Source organism: Geospiza fortis, unplaced genomic scaffold, assembly GCF_000277835.1.
Source record: "Geospiza fortis unplaced genomic scaffold, GeoFor_1.0 scaffold27, whole genome shotgun sequence".
NCBI classification, from domain to species: Eukaryota; Metazoa; Chordata; class Aves; order Passeriformes; family Thraupidae; genus Geospiza; species Geospiza fortis.
This window is the reverse complement of record NW_005054329.1, coordinates 2,395,184-2,408,468: the sequence shown is the minus strand read 5'-3', so window position 1 is coordinate 2,408,468 and position 13,285 is coordinate 2,395,184.

Here is a 13,285-nt window from a genome sequence, read left to right as displayed (position 1 = left end):
CAGCGATCCTCCTGTGACAAGACCTGAGAAAACAGAGCAGACACAGAGAGGACACTGGCTGGAAGGTGACCTTGCTGCTGGCAGCTACAGGAGGTAGGACACAGTGAGGCACTCCAAGGATTTGGCCTGTGGTTTGACTACATTAATATCTTGGGGCACTAAAGTAATTGCTATATAGTCTTTAACACTCTGATTTATGCCCAAACTACAGTATTAACACCTTTCCAGTGTTGTGGGAGATCTTGCACTTTTAAAAAAGTAGAAACTCCTCTGAAACTTGTGTGAAAAGTATAATTTTCTTCATTTTGCTTTACTATCATACTGTTGGTATAAATTAGAATACTGTATGTGCATTTTTTAAGTTCATTTAAAGTGGCATAAAGACTTGAGAATTGCTTCCAGGGTCTTATGGATGCAATTACCAGAAAGGCACCTTTGCACAGGTAAAACTTTCAGTACCACATAAAAATGAGCAGCATTCTCGTTTGAAAAGATTCAATCTCCATGGAGGTCTTGGCTGTGAAAGTAAGGAATTGAAATAATATTTCTGACTGCAGTAAGAAAATATTTCCTTTTTCTTCCCTTCAGTAATGAAGAGATGGGTTCACTGAGACACTCTGCATTGAAGATAGAAAGAGATCCCAATCCAGTGGATCCCAAAATATTGGGAGAAAGAAAACCTTTAGGAGGAGGAGGTTCGTATTGCCCAGTGCTTTAAGGGGGTGAACATGACATTAAAGGATTTAGTGGTATTGGGAAAATGCCCCATTCAACCTGGTCTGGAACACAGTTTTCTAACTAATTTTGAAAATTTTGACCTGAATATTTATGTTCATTATGTATATTCAAACTATGGCCATGTTCTTTTGTACTCCTGGCCCTTCTAAGACAGTTGTGTTGGGAGCTGAGAGTTATCTACCCTGTTGATGGGCCCCTTTCTTAATTTTTACCTGTTTGCCATGATTTCACTTGTAAGGGAGGTTGATGTCCACACCTTGCTCCTGGAAGTGAACAGTTGAGGGATGACTCCTCCAGTTCATGCTGAGGGCAGTGCACGAGCTCGGCAGACAAATATTTGTCAAAGCCACCTTGAGTTCAGAAATGGATGTTAACTTGTACTGGGGGAGTTGTTTTTTGTGTCTTTTCCTTTCAGATACTTTATTTTTGGTGACATTAACTCTGTGCCTTGGGGTCTCTGCCAGCAGATCACAGGCACAGCCATCTCACCTCGAACCTGTTGTCACCGTGGGTGAATCTGCCCCATGGGGAGACCTGGGACAGCTCTGGGGACAGCAGTGACCAGGCCAGCTCCAACAGCCAGGTAACACCAGCTCTCGAAACAGTCTGAGGAGTGTTCCTCTCTCTGGGTTGGTTGGTTTTTTGGTTTTAGTCCCTCCATCAAACTGTTCACCCGATGACGCCGATACTCTGCTCTGTCCCCAGTGGAGCGCAGCCATTCCATGCTTTGGATGTTCCAGCACCTTCCATGGTTCCAGCCTGGCCGTGGTGGAGCAGTGCCTGAGGGCAGAGGAGCTGCGGGCTCGGCACCAGGCACTGCTCCTGCAGCTCCGGAGGAAGGCTCTGCGGGAGAGGGCCAGGGCCGAGCTGGCCTGGCTGGGCCACCGCAGACGGTGAGGGCACCGCCGCTGGAGGCCTGCTAGGCCAGGACTGCTTTTCCTCCTTTCACGGGAACACAATAAATGTAAAATCTTCTAAGAAAGCAAGTAGCAAGTAAAAAATTAAGAGAGGAGAGGAGCCTGTGTGGTTTTAGTGTCTCCAGAGCAGAGTTGAGCTTCTATTGAAGCCTCCTCTGTGGTGATATGATGCACCAACTGGACTGAGGAGCCCTCAGGGATGGACGGTGAGGGGCGTCCCTCAACGTAATGAGGATAAGGAGCCCCCATAGACAGTGAAGGGCATCCCTCAGCACTGACCAGGCTGAGGAGCCCTCAGGGATGGACAGTGAGGGACACTGACCACACTGAGACACTGTAAGGAACCCCCAGTGCTCAGGAGACTCCATTTGCTTCAGGAGAGGTCCAGCCACCACAGCCCCAGGGTGGTCAAATGTCTTCCAAGTCCATCAGAACTTTCTGCAGAGCCTTACACACCTACAGCTATTTTGAGAGGAGCTTTGCTCCCATTCAAGGCATTTAATGATCTGACTCTGGTTCTCATCCTTGATCTCCAGTGTTCTGGAAAACCTGCAGGATGGTACGGGAGCCTCTGCCATGGCAGCAAAGCAGCACAAAGTCCTGATGGAGCTGAAATGGGAGCAGGTAATGCTGCAGTGAGAGGAGCTGGCATTCATCTGATATCCACAAAGAGGTGTCTGGAGTTGCTGGAGCAAGTGGGGGTTGTGTTTAAAAAAAAAATCACTTTGCATCCATTATTCTGTGTGTTTCCTACATACCCACAGTGAGGTGGCTTTTGTGCCAAAGTCAGCAGTCTGTAAATCTTGGATAAAAGAAAACATCTTTTTTTTCCTCTTCTGCTACCTCACTGTTATTGTGGGTTTTTCTATTTATGCCATAACAAACAGGTCATATAATGTAGGTTTCCACTGATTTATGCTTGTGATGTTGAAATATATTAAATTAATCTGACAGCTAATTTTATAGTCTTGGTTATTCCACTATGATAGGTTCATAATTACACTTGGTAGTCAGAAAATTTCTGTCCTGCTCCTTATGTAGTGCAAGCCTCTCATTTAAGTAAAGGAAATCCTAGTGCAAACCACAAGCACCCTGTAGTTTTGAATGATCTGAAGACAATTGATTTTTAAAGGTCTCACCACTTGGCACCCCATCAAAACATCCCTTTACCTGTCATCAGTTTTCACAGGTGAAATCCCTGTTGAAAAATAAAACTTCAAAATTTTAATAAAAAAGGAAACTATTGTATTTTCAGGGTATTTTGGGATTAATAGTGCCCTATGTGAAGAAACATTATACATATTTTTAAGTATAGCTCTTCATTCTCTTCACTCTGTTATGCTTCTTTCTTTCTCTTTGTGTAGGCAGAAATCCAGCACCTGAAAAACATCCACAGGGCAGCCCATCAGGAAAGGAAGCTTTTGTTAAAGCAGCAGAGAGAAATCTTAATGATGCAGCATTCAAAAGCACATCTCCAGGAAAAGCTGCACAGTTTGGCTGGGAAGCAGGAGGTTGTGAAGTCAGGGAGTAAAGACAATTGTGTCCAGCTAAAGTGTAAAAAGAGCAAGAAATATGAGGGGTAAGTAAAATGTTTCTCAGTGATTGCTGAAGGTAAGACCAAATCTGATGGAGACAGGTATGTCCTAGATAATTGTGGGAGCTTTAGATACTCCAAAGAGGAAGTGTATAATGATAAATTTTTCCAACTTCTGTGTTCAAGCAGTTGATAAATCAAGATCACTGCTTATCATTCTGTCCCAAATGGTGAGTTTCTCAGGGCACCTTTAATGATGCCACACAACTGCTAATGGTAGTTCATGCTTTCATGGTGGCTTTTAACTACAAACCCAAACACTTTACACCTATATATTAATTAGACTTCACAATACCCATATGGAATGAGTAGAAATGTATTGATTTAATTGGGGAAATTCACTCCTTTGTCACCCTCTGGCTCTGAGCCTCTGTATCACTCAGCCCCTCAGAGCTGGTCTGGGTTTCACTGAGGATTTAACCAGAGAAGGATTTTGTAATACACAGGGCTAAATTTTAGGCTTATACTGAAGCACAGAGGTGTTATGTAAAATCCTGCAGTGAGCTATAATTCAGGAGTTTTGTCAGACTGAGAAATCCCCATCCTGCTGTTCCCCAGGAGCATCCCTGTCTGCTTCCTGCTGGGCTGCAGGAGCTGAGCAGTGTGAATGAGAACTCCACAGCATCCACACTGCTCAGAACAAAAATCTAGTTTGCTTCAGGAAGAGAAAAAGCAGTTAAAGACATGTATTTATCGATGTGAATTAAAATCCCCTTTCATTCAGTGTTACCCAGAGCTTTAGCAGGGTGGTGAGTCAGGTTTGTGCATTTACTTAAGTCCCCACAGGGGAAGGCTTTCAAATAAATCCCTGCATGGAACTGATCTATAATTCATGGTGTTATTGATTACAAGTCAGAGAAATCTTTAAAAGGTTTCTTGGCTGTGCTTTCACTTCTTATTACTGACAAGGCTGCTCGTAGGAGAACAGTGAACATTGGTGTCAGTCTGGAGCAGCCAGGGGCTGTGGAATCAAATGCACCCAAATTCTGGCTGATTGTCCATAGATCTCTGTCCTGTGTAGGAGTACAGAGTGGTGATTGTGCTATTTATCCATCTGCATGGTTATGTTCATATTTTATACTGATCAGGAACAAAACATTCCATGTCTAACTCTTTACAGCTTTTCTGCTGAGAACAAGGAATCACTGGTACAACACCAGAAACAGGTGGAGGAGTTGCCAGGTTTGGAGCAGTCCCTTAATGCTCAGAATGATGTTTTCATACCTCTGGAACCTACAAATTCACCTGGAATGAAACCTACAGCCACACTTGTTACAAGAAAAGGCCAGAAGTGTGTGTTTCTGGTAAGGACCACCTCTGGAATTCCATTAATGCCTAAAGAAAGGGTGCCCCAGATTATATTTGCCTTAAAATAGGACCAGCACTTAGGAACATAAAGTCAAAATAAGTGTGTTGGTTACATGCACTTTTTCCTTAAGACATTAACTCTGTCTCCCAAATGTTTACTTTCTAGGAATCTGTGCTGGAGGAAAAGGCACTTCTTTCAAAACCTGATCCTCAAGACAATGAAGATATTAATCCATGTGGCAGAAAGAACACAGTGAAAGGCTTGGGGATGCTTCCTACTTGGTGTAACTTGTGCCTGGTTCACGAGGAAAACACTCTTGAAGGAACAGGTCAATCATATTTAATGCTATTATGTCCAATCTGTTTCAACTACTTCGATCAAATTTTAATTCAGACAGAAAGAGAGACAATCTTCTCATTTATTACCAAAGTGTCTTGCTCACTATAGCCAATGTATAAATCACTGCTGGGCAAGATGGTGGGGATCTCTCAGAGGTTTATTAAGAGATATGATTATACTGCTTCACCAGAACAAAATCATAACTTACTCTGATTGTGTCATTAACAATTTCCTCTCTTTTGATACAGTTTTTCAAGAATTTAGGGCTGTTCTTTTTAAAAGAACATAGATCAGTTGAAGATAGACTTGGACAGGACATGCTGGAGTTATTTTTGTTTCCAGGTTTTATCCTCAGCTCATATTTCTTACTCTCAGTAGGAAAGAAGAAAAATAAAACTGTCTGTTTATATATGAGCCAGTTATATCTTACATAGTCCTGGGTATGCATAATTTCTGTAATATAAACATTTACATATTGCGGCAGTATTTCCTGTTTCTGTCATTTTTCTAATGAATCCTATTTCTGTGTTTCATAGAATATCTTGATTTGGAAGGGACCCACAAGGATCATAAAGTCCAACTCCTAATTTACTCCTAGAGATCATAGTGAGGAGCATGATAGATTTGAGTGTCCTAAGTGATCTATCAGCAAGCTCTTCTATAAAATATTTTTCTTTTAAATGATAATTTTAAAAAAATTATTTTAAATGTTCCAGTTAAAGAAGTGGAAGTGCCTGTCCCTTCTGAGATCCATCAGGTGCATGCCAGTCAGTGTTTGAAGCATTTGGACCATATTTCTCATGAAGCTTCTGATGAACAAAATTTAAAAGCATTTTCTGAGGGATTAGCTTCCACTGAATCATTGTCCAAGTCAAATAACTTCTTTTTGCAATGTGAAAGTGCCAAATCAGACTCTTCTCACTCAGAATTTCAGAAAGTGTCTGCAGTTTGGATCAGCTTCTCAAAAAGTTCCATTTCAGGCCCAGAATTAGAGCTGAAGCGTGGAGAGGACACAGATGTCAGTGTCCCAGAAGAGTTTGTCTGTGACAGTGGTGATGTGTTTAATATCTCAAAAGAGATGCCAATAGCAATAAGCAATGGAAAGGAAACATCACCTATTGACAAACACAATGAATGTGAGCTGCCTGAGAATGACAGAGCTGAGACTTCATCTCTCTCCCAGAAATACCCTGGAGATGAGTTGGGTCATGGCTGCACTGATCACCTGCTTTCCTTCATCCCAGCAGACAAAGCAAATGTCTCCAGAACCGAGTCAGCACATTGCTCCCAGTGTGAAAACCCTTCTGAGGGAGTGGATGAGCCACCCCTGGGTGCCTCACAAAGCTGCAGCAGAAACAAGGCCTGTTCTCAGGAGATCCCCACACTGGGAAATGATGCAGCTGCCAGCCCTTCATCCACCGATGCGATCTGCAGTAGAGATAAGGGTGTCCCTCCAACTGATGAGGATACCTTGTCAGAAGTGCTGTGTCCTGTGGGTGAAGTATTGTCCTCTGGAAGTGCTGACTTGCCATCCTCTAACAAAAAGGATTTGTCATTTCCAAGTGAAGATCTTCCTCCTCCCCCTTTAGGTGCAGATGCAGTGAAAAATGGTGATCCTGCCTCCAGCACGGATGATTTCACATCTCCACTGGAACAAATGACAGGCTCGGAGTCTGATCAGGGCATGGATGAAGATCTATCACTGGAAATGGATGCATTACCCCCATTACCTGATAACACCGTGCCTGAGGAATCTCCTTTTCTCAGCTGATAACACCGTGCCTGAGGAATCTCCCCTGCTCACTACAGAGACAAGTGGTGCTTTTTCAACTCAGGATGGTTGTGTCTCAGAACAATCTATTACAGCTCTTTCCAGCTGTTTATCAGAAAACCAGCATGGAGAACCGGAGATGCCTTTGCAGCATTTGGAGTTTCTGCCTGTGTCAAATACAGATTCTTCTGGTGGAAGCAAAAGTCCTGAATTCCCAATGAAACAATGCAAAATGTGTGAAAAGCTGCCCAGTGCTGAGGAGGACAGTGATGACCCATTATCATCATTTGAGATTGGGGACAGAGTGTTGGTAAAGCAGAGCCAGCCTGGAACTCTGATGTTCAAAGGCCAGACTCATTTTGGCAGTGGTCACTGGGCTGGTGTTGCACTGGACAAAGCTGAAGGAGACAATGCTGGAACTTATGAAGGGGTGAAGTATTTTGAGTGCACTCAGCACTGTGGGGTCTTTGTCAGACCTGATGAGATTTCACACCTGTTTGGGGTTAACAAAAATAGTTCCAGTTGCATGGGGAATGAAGACTCAGACTCCTTCCATGATGATGATGACTCCCTCAAAGGAGACTACAAATATTCTGAAGGTGATGAGCAGAGAGTGGGGTTTACAGAGGAGAAAGCAGAAGACACAAGCAGTGCAGGAGGTTCAGAAGTGAAAGAAAACCAGTCTGGGTTACACAGAGCCTTGCTGTGTGGAAAAGGGCAAAAGTTTCCCCATTCCGACCAGTGTAACTGTAATGAATTCCTCTGTCAAATGAACTTAATGTGCTTGGGATCAGATAAAGAAAAACCAGAACTGGCACAAATAAAACAAACTATATTTGCAGATGCTCTTCCAAAGAAAAGCAAGACAGATGAGGTAAACACAAGCAAAAATATTTGTTGCTTGGTAGAGGATCAGAAAAGAATTAAACTTGCTGATGATATTGCAAGTGAACTCAGTAAAAAACTTCTGTTTGACATTTTAATTGCATTTTCTGAAACAGCTCAACACAAATATAAAAGTGCCTTTGAAAAAGACATGATGAATTATGGCAAAAGCCCGAGGCAAGAAGACAATCAGAAACCATTTCCCCTCAAAGAAAATTCAGTTGCTGCCTTATCTGAACCATCAGCAAAGGTTTCTGATGTTTTACTGGGTGATTTTGATACGCTTTGCAATAGTGATTGTCACACAGTAACAGACAGAATTGTAACTAAATTTATAGATGATGCAGTTAAAGAATATAAGAAGATTAAAAGAAAACACAGATCAAAAGCAGACAAGATACTTCATTTATCTCCAGAGACTTCTCCAACCACTTTGCCTGTAAGTACAGTGAGAAAGTTTTTATTTCAAGTGCTGGCTCTGAAGCTGGGTCTATAGAGGCAAGAATTTGTGTGGCCCAGTTTTCCATCATCCACAGAAATTATATCAATGTTAGGAACCAGATTTCTCACTTCATGTGACCCATTCCTTATTTAAGGAGTTATTCTGTGTCCATTGGGTAGTACATGTATGGTCTAAACAAAGAAAATGGGAGTTCTTTATTGGAATTTTGAATAATACATCAGTAAGCCTTTCCTTGAGCCCATGAATAAAATGGTTTTAAGTGTAAGCTTGACTAGTTGCTTAATAATCTCAATACCTCTGAAAATATGGAATATATCATCTGTCTTTTCTTTTTCTCTCTTGAAGCTCCTTTTAAAAATCCTTGATGCTGGTGTTTTTGGAAGCTCTGAAGATTTTGAGCAGCCTAATTCTGACCAAAACATGCTGGTGAGACAGACACAAAAGCAACACTTGTACAAATTAGACCAGTGGCACTCAGCTCCTTGGAAGAAAACTGTGGAAGTTCCTCTTGTGATACCACATAACAGTTCTTATGTTAAAAATTTGTCTGCATATGCTGTGGAAGAATTATGGACCCCAGAGAACATAAAATCAAATTTCAGGAACATCAATGTGCCAAAGTACTTGGAATATAGTGATCTCCCAGGGAATGATTTGGAAGCAGAAAGCAAGAGGATGTATGATCAGGTATTTTTAAAGCACTAGCTGTTAATTAATTTTTGTAGTGTTCTGGAGGCTGAATAATATTAGCTAATATTTAATGTTATTCCAGTTGCTAACAATAAATATAACTAAAGCAACACTGAAAGGTACTACCAGGAGTATTTTGCAATTTGCTGCAGAATAATTCCAGTAGAATAAATGTCCTTGTAGAGAATCCAGAGTTTTGCCAGAGTTCCACCATAAGCCCTTGGATACCTGCCCCAGTGTCTGTTCGGGTCAGTTCAGGGAAAGCCAAGTTCCATGGGAAACTGGGGACTGGAATCCAGTTTTCCTGACTTCAGTGTCCTGCTGAGTTTGTTACAGGTTATATTTGATTTGAGCCATGAGTTGCTGTGTGCAGAATATCAAGCGACTGCAAAGCCAAATATGTTCCCATGGATGGAAAAAAATGTGGGATCCCCCTGTTCCAGGCATCTCTGCAGAAGGACAGATGTCAGTGATGTCAAGGTATGTTCTGGCAATGTCAAGCACAGGAACAAGAGTGAAAAGTGCAGAGATTGCAATGGCAAAAAGAAATGTGAAATTTGGGACGATTATGGCAATGTAACTGAGGTGATGGGAGAAGAAACAGTATCACCCTGAAATGCCTGAATAAATACAGACTGAGCTGATTACTCAAAATATTCCATATGTGTGGAGTTAAGAATGGGAATGGGCCTTTAAACTCTCCATAATTATGACTATTTCGTGTGTAATATTATGATTAAAATGTGTTGGTTGGCCAGTATTTATTAGCTAACTCTAGATCAGTCCCCTAAACTTTGGGATGTTTCTGGGCTTAAAGCTGGATCTTCACACTGGCACCTGTCGCTCATCTGGAACCTTCACAGCACCAGAATTCTTATGAGGAGAGTTCTTCTCAGCCTTCTTTATTTTGTAGACGTTTGTCCAGGGTGAAATTATTAAAATAATGAACCTGGAAAAGAATGACTTAGAAATGAAAAGAAAATTCCTAAATATGACCAAGTATGGAAACTGTAAGAGAGACAGAGTGGACCTTATTCTGGTAAGCAGAATTTCCAGTGGGGATTTATTTATTTCCTCTAGATTTAAACTAGAAATTCTCATCCTGTTGTGAGAATCACATTTACTTAAATTAACTTCAGAACTTCAAATTACTGCCTCTTTAAAACTGAATTGATAATCCAGTATTTCCAGCTCTTGTGAGTGGTTTAAATTAAAAAAAAATAATGATGCACAGGTAAAGCTGTTGGATTAGGTGCAGTGTCTCAGAACTTTTGAGAAACTCTTCTTTTTGAAGTAAAAATTTGTTTCCATGTTATATTTTAGATCCAGGAGCTCTGCAAAGAAGAATCTCAGTGGACTTCCTATGGTGATGACGAATTAAGAGTGAAGATGAGGATGACTGAAGCCATATTTGATAGCTTGATCCTTGATACAATCAGAGTTCTTAATAAGATTTATCTGAAAAAAACCTGTTTGAAAGGTGACTGTGCACCATCTTTTTTCTTTTAATCCACTGTGGAACTGCTTGAAAGGAGCCTGGAGATGGCTTCAGGGAGCTGGCACAGGGAATGGCAGGACCTGGAGCCAGACAATCAGGTTAAATGTCTATAATTTTATGCAAATGAAGTAAATGCTGATGTGATGCACTTTAAATTGGAGATTTTTCTATCAGCACCTTCAATTTCTAACAATTAGATGAGTGCCTGTAATTGGGTTATTTATCATGCAATTCACAGGAGCCCATTGAATTTTTACAATATCTAAATGTGGGATGCTGAGAATGTACTTTAACAGACAAAAGAGAGGAAATCAATACTCTTTTTGTATTGGCAAAACTGGAAAAAAATCAAGATTTTGACAAGGAAATAGCAGCATTTCCTCAGCATGGTAATTGTTCACAATGCTAATTGCTGTGGTCCCATCTATTTTGTACTGAGAAAATCAAATTTTTGTTAGTTCTTTTTAAAATAAATGCTGTGCAAATATTTCTTACTGGAATTCAGAAACTGTTGATTATTGAATAATTTATTGTAAAGAGATCAGATTTTTTCCAATCCTATTCATTCTGAGTGTCTTTCAAAAAAGTAAAATCAGGATCAATAAATTATAGATAAACTTAAGATTTAAAAATGCAATACTTAAAATCTGCTTGAGGGAATAGAAAGACATTTTATGTTTGTATTTTTAAATACTGTTGGCTTAATTGCTTTTTGTACTTGTTTTCTGAATAAAATATGATACACATGGCTTATTTTGTTTATTTATTTTCACAGAAATCAGAATCACAGATTATCTTGTACACACTGCTCTTCTCAGCAGTGAAGGGGTGGATTTTTGTTTTGTTTTGCTGGGCACATTAAACCCTCCCCTGCTTGTTGCCATATGAACAGAAATAAAAAGGCAACTTCTGCCCCCACTGTCTTAACTGGTGATCTTATCCTATAAACTATTTTCATGTCTCTAGTGGTACATTTCCTTGTCTCTGACTTTATCCTCATTGATCAGTTAATCCACAGAAGTTACTTGCTTTCTTGTTGTCAGTTTATAGCAGAATTTAACTCCATTTTTTTTCTCCTGGACTTAGAGTGTTGGATACGATGACAAATCTATAAATTGCAGCACTCTGGTTTTTCAGTTTATTCTCACTCTGGTTTTGCAGAAGCAGGCTCCCTGTGTTTGGAACAAAATCTATTAAAAATATCACTTAGCTATGAATAAATAGCTGAAGGACTTGTTTGATTTTAGCCTTATGTTACACCTGAGGCAGAGACCCATCAGATTTGCAATGAGGGTTTGAGTGGAGCCTGAACCCTCACACGGTGCTCTGCAGGGAAGGACACAGCTATAAAGTACCTCCTGCTGATGAGAATAAAAAGTGTGTACACAGAACATGTCATACATGTTTAATATCCCCCACCATTCTCTGTTCAAAACCTGAGATTCTGGCACCCAGATATATTGACCTGTTCACTCAGTGGCAAGGCTTCAATATCAAGATTACTCTCCTTCAAGGTCTAATATTTTGTTTGCCTTAGGTTTGATCAATATTAACCTCCTGGGTCAATAAATCTTGATACTAGCCTCAAGAGGAGTCATTATCTTTCATAGAAAATGATTATTTCTCAGTTAAACCCTACATTTAATTCTCCTGTAATCCATCTCTTTCATCTTCATACATTTAACAATTCTTCTAAATAAAATGTGCCCTAAAATATCTTAGGCACTGCAGATTTTTAAAATCCTAATTAGCAACTGCTACAAGGTTTTTCAATTCTTGGAAGCTGTTGTAGCTCTGCTATTGTAACCATCTATTTTGTTGCTTGTTGTACCCAGAAAAAAATAGAGAAAAGCCTAAAGCCGGGCTGTGATATGAGAAACCATTTAGGTTGTAGCTGAGGATATGGACCAAAAGATATGTGTTTGAACCATTTTAGATTTAATGGTCAAATAAAAGAAAGGGTCAGGAAAAAGAAAAAGTAGCAGAATTTTACTCTTGTATTGTTTGTGGGTTGTTGGCCACAAACAATGATTAATTAAGTTCTAACCCTGAACTCCCCCAGTGGGCCTGAAGTAAGAATTTAAACCCCTTTGTTCCCTGCTTGTTCTTCAAGGATTAAAAAAAGTGTTTGTGAGCAACAGAAGCAAGAATTATCTTTTCAGAGACCTCAGACTTTCATTATCTGAGTTTTTAAATCCTCTGAAATACTTCTCTGGGGATGTTGTTGGGTTTCTGCTTCTCATTAAGGTAATGAAAACTCTTGAGCCTGTATTTAGAAATGAAAGGAGACTTCCATACTGGGCCGGAGTGAAAAGGTGCTAAAATCCATGACTAGTGCTCATCCTGAATTTATGGAAAGGACAGAGCTTCTCTCAAACCACCTACACACAGCCTTTCATCAGAGCTCCAGTCTGAGGAGAGAGGCTCTTCCCTGCCGAGAGAGGTGCTTAGGGATGAAAGAGCTCTCGACCCAAAGGCCGCCCTGCTTTCATCTCTGCTCAGCGAGAAAACCCATGAAGTTCAAACTTCTCTTTCTATATAAATCATCACATAAATTTGGCCACCGAGTGATCTCACAGAAGGCCAGACTGGGTAAGACAGGAGAGGACCACAGTGGGTGCGGCAGTGCGAGCTCCTGGTCCAGCAGGGTTATCCCAGAGCCAGGATCGTGTCCCGACGGCTCTGGGACATCTCCGGTCAGGGAGGCTCCAAACCTCCAACCTGCTCCTGTGCGTGGCCACCGGTGACGAGCGCTTCTCTAACACTTGGAGCTTGTCCGTGGCTGTTTCATGGATTGAATCAAACACCAAAGAACATTCTTTTTTAATAAAAAATTATATATTCCGTATTTCGCAACGATCAGGGGACGCGGAGAGTCCTTGCTCCCCTCAGGGACACCGGGCGGTCCCTGCTTCCCTGAAGGACACGGAGAGTCCCGTCAGGGGCACGGACAATTCCCGATCCCCTCAGGGGACATAGGACGGTCCCCTCAGGAACACGGACAATCCCGGCTCCTCCAAGGGACGCTCGCCGCTCCCCTCAGGGACGCGGGACGGATCGCGCTGCCCTCAGGCCTCGCCG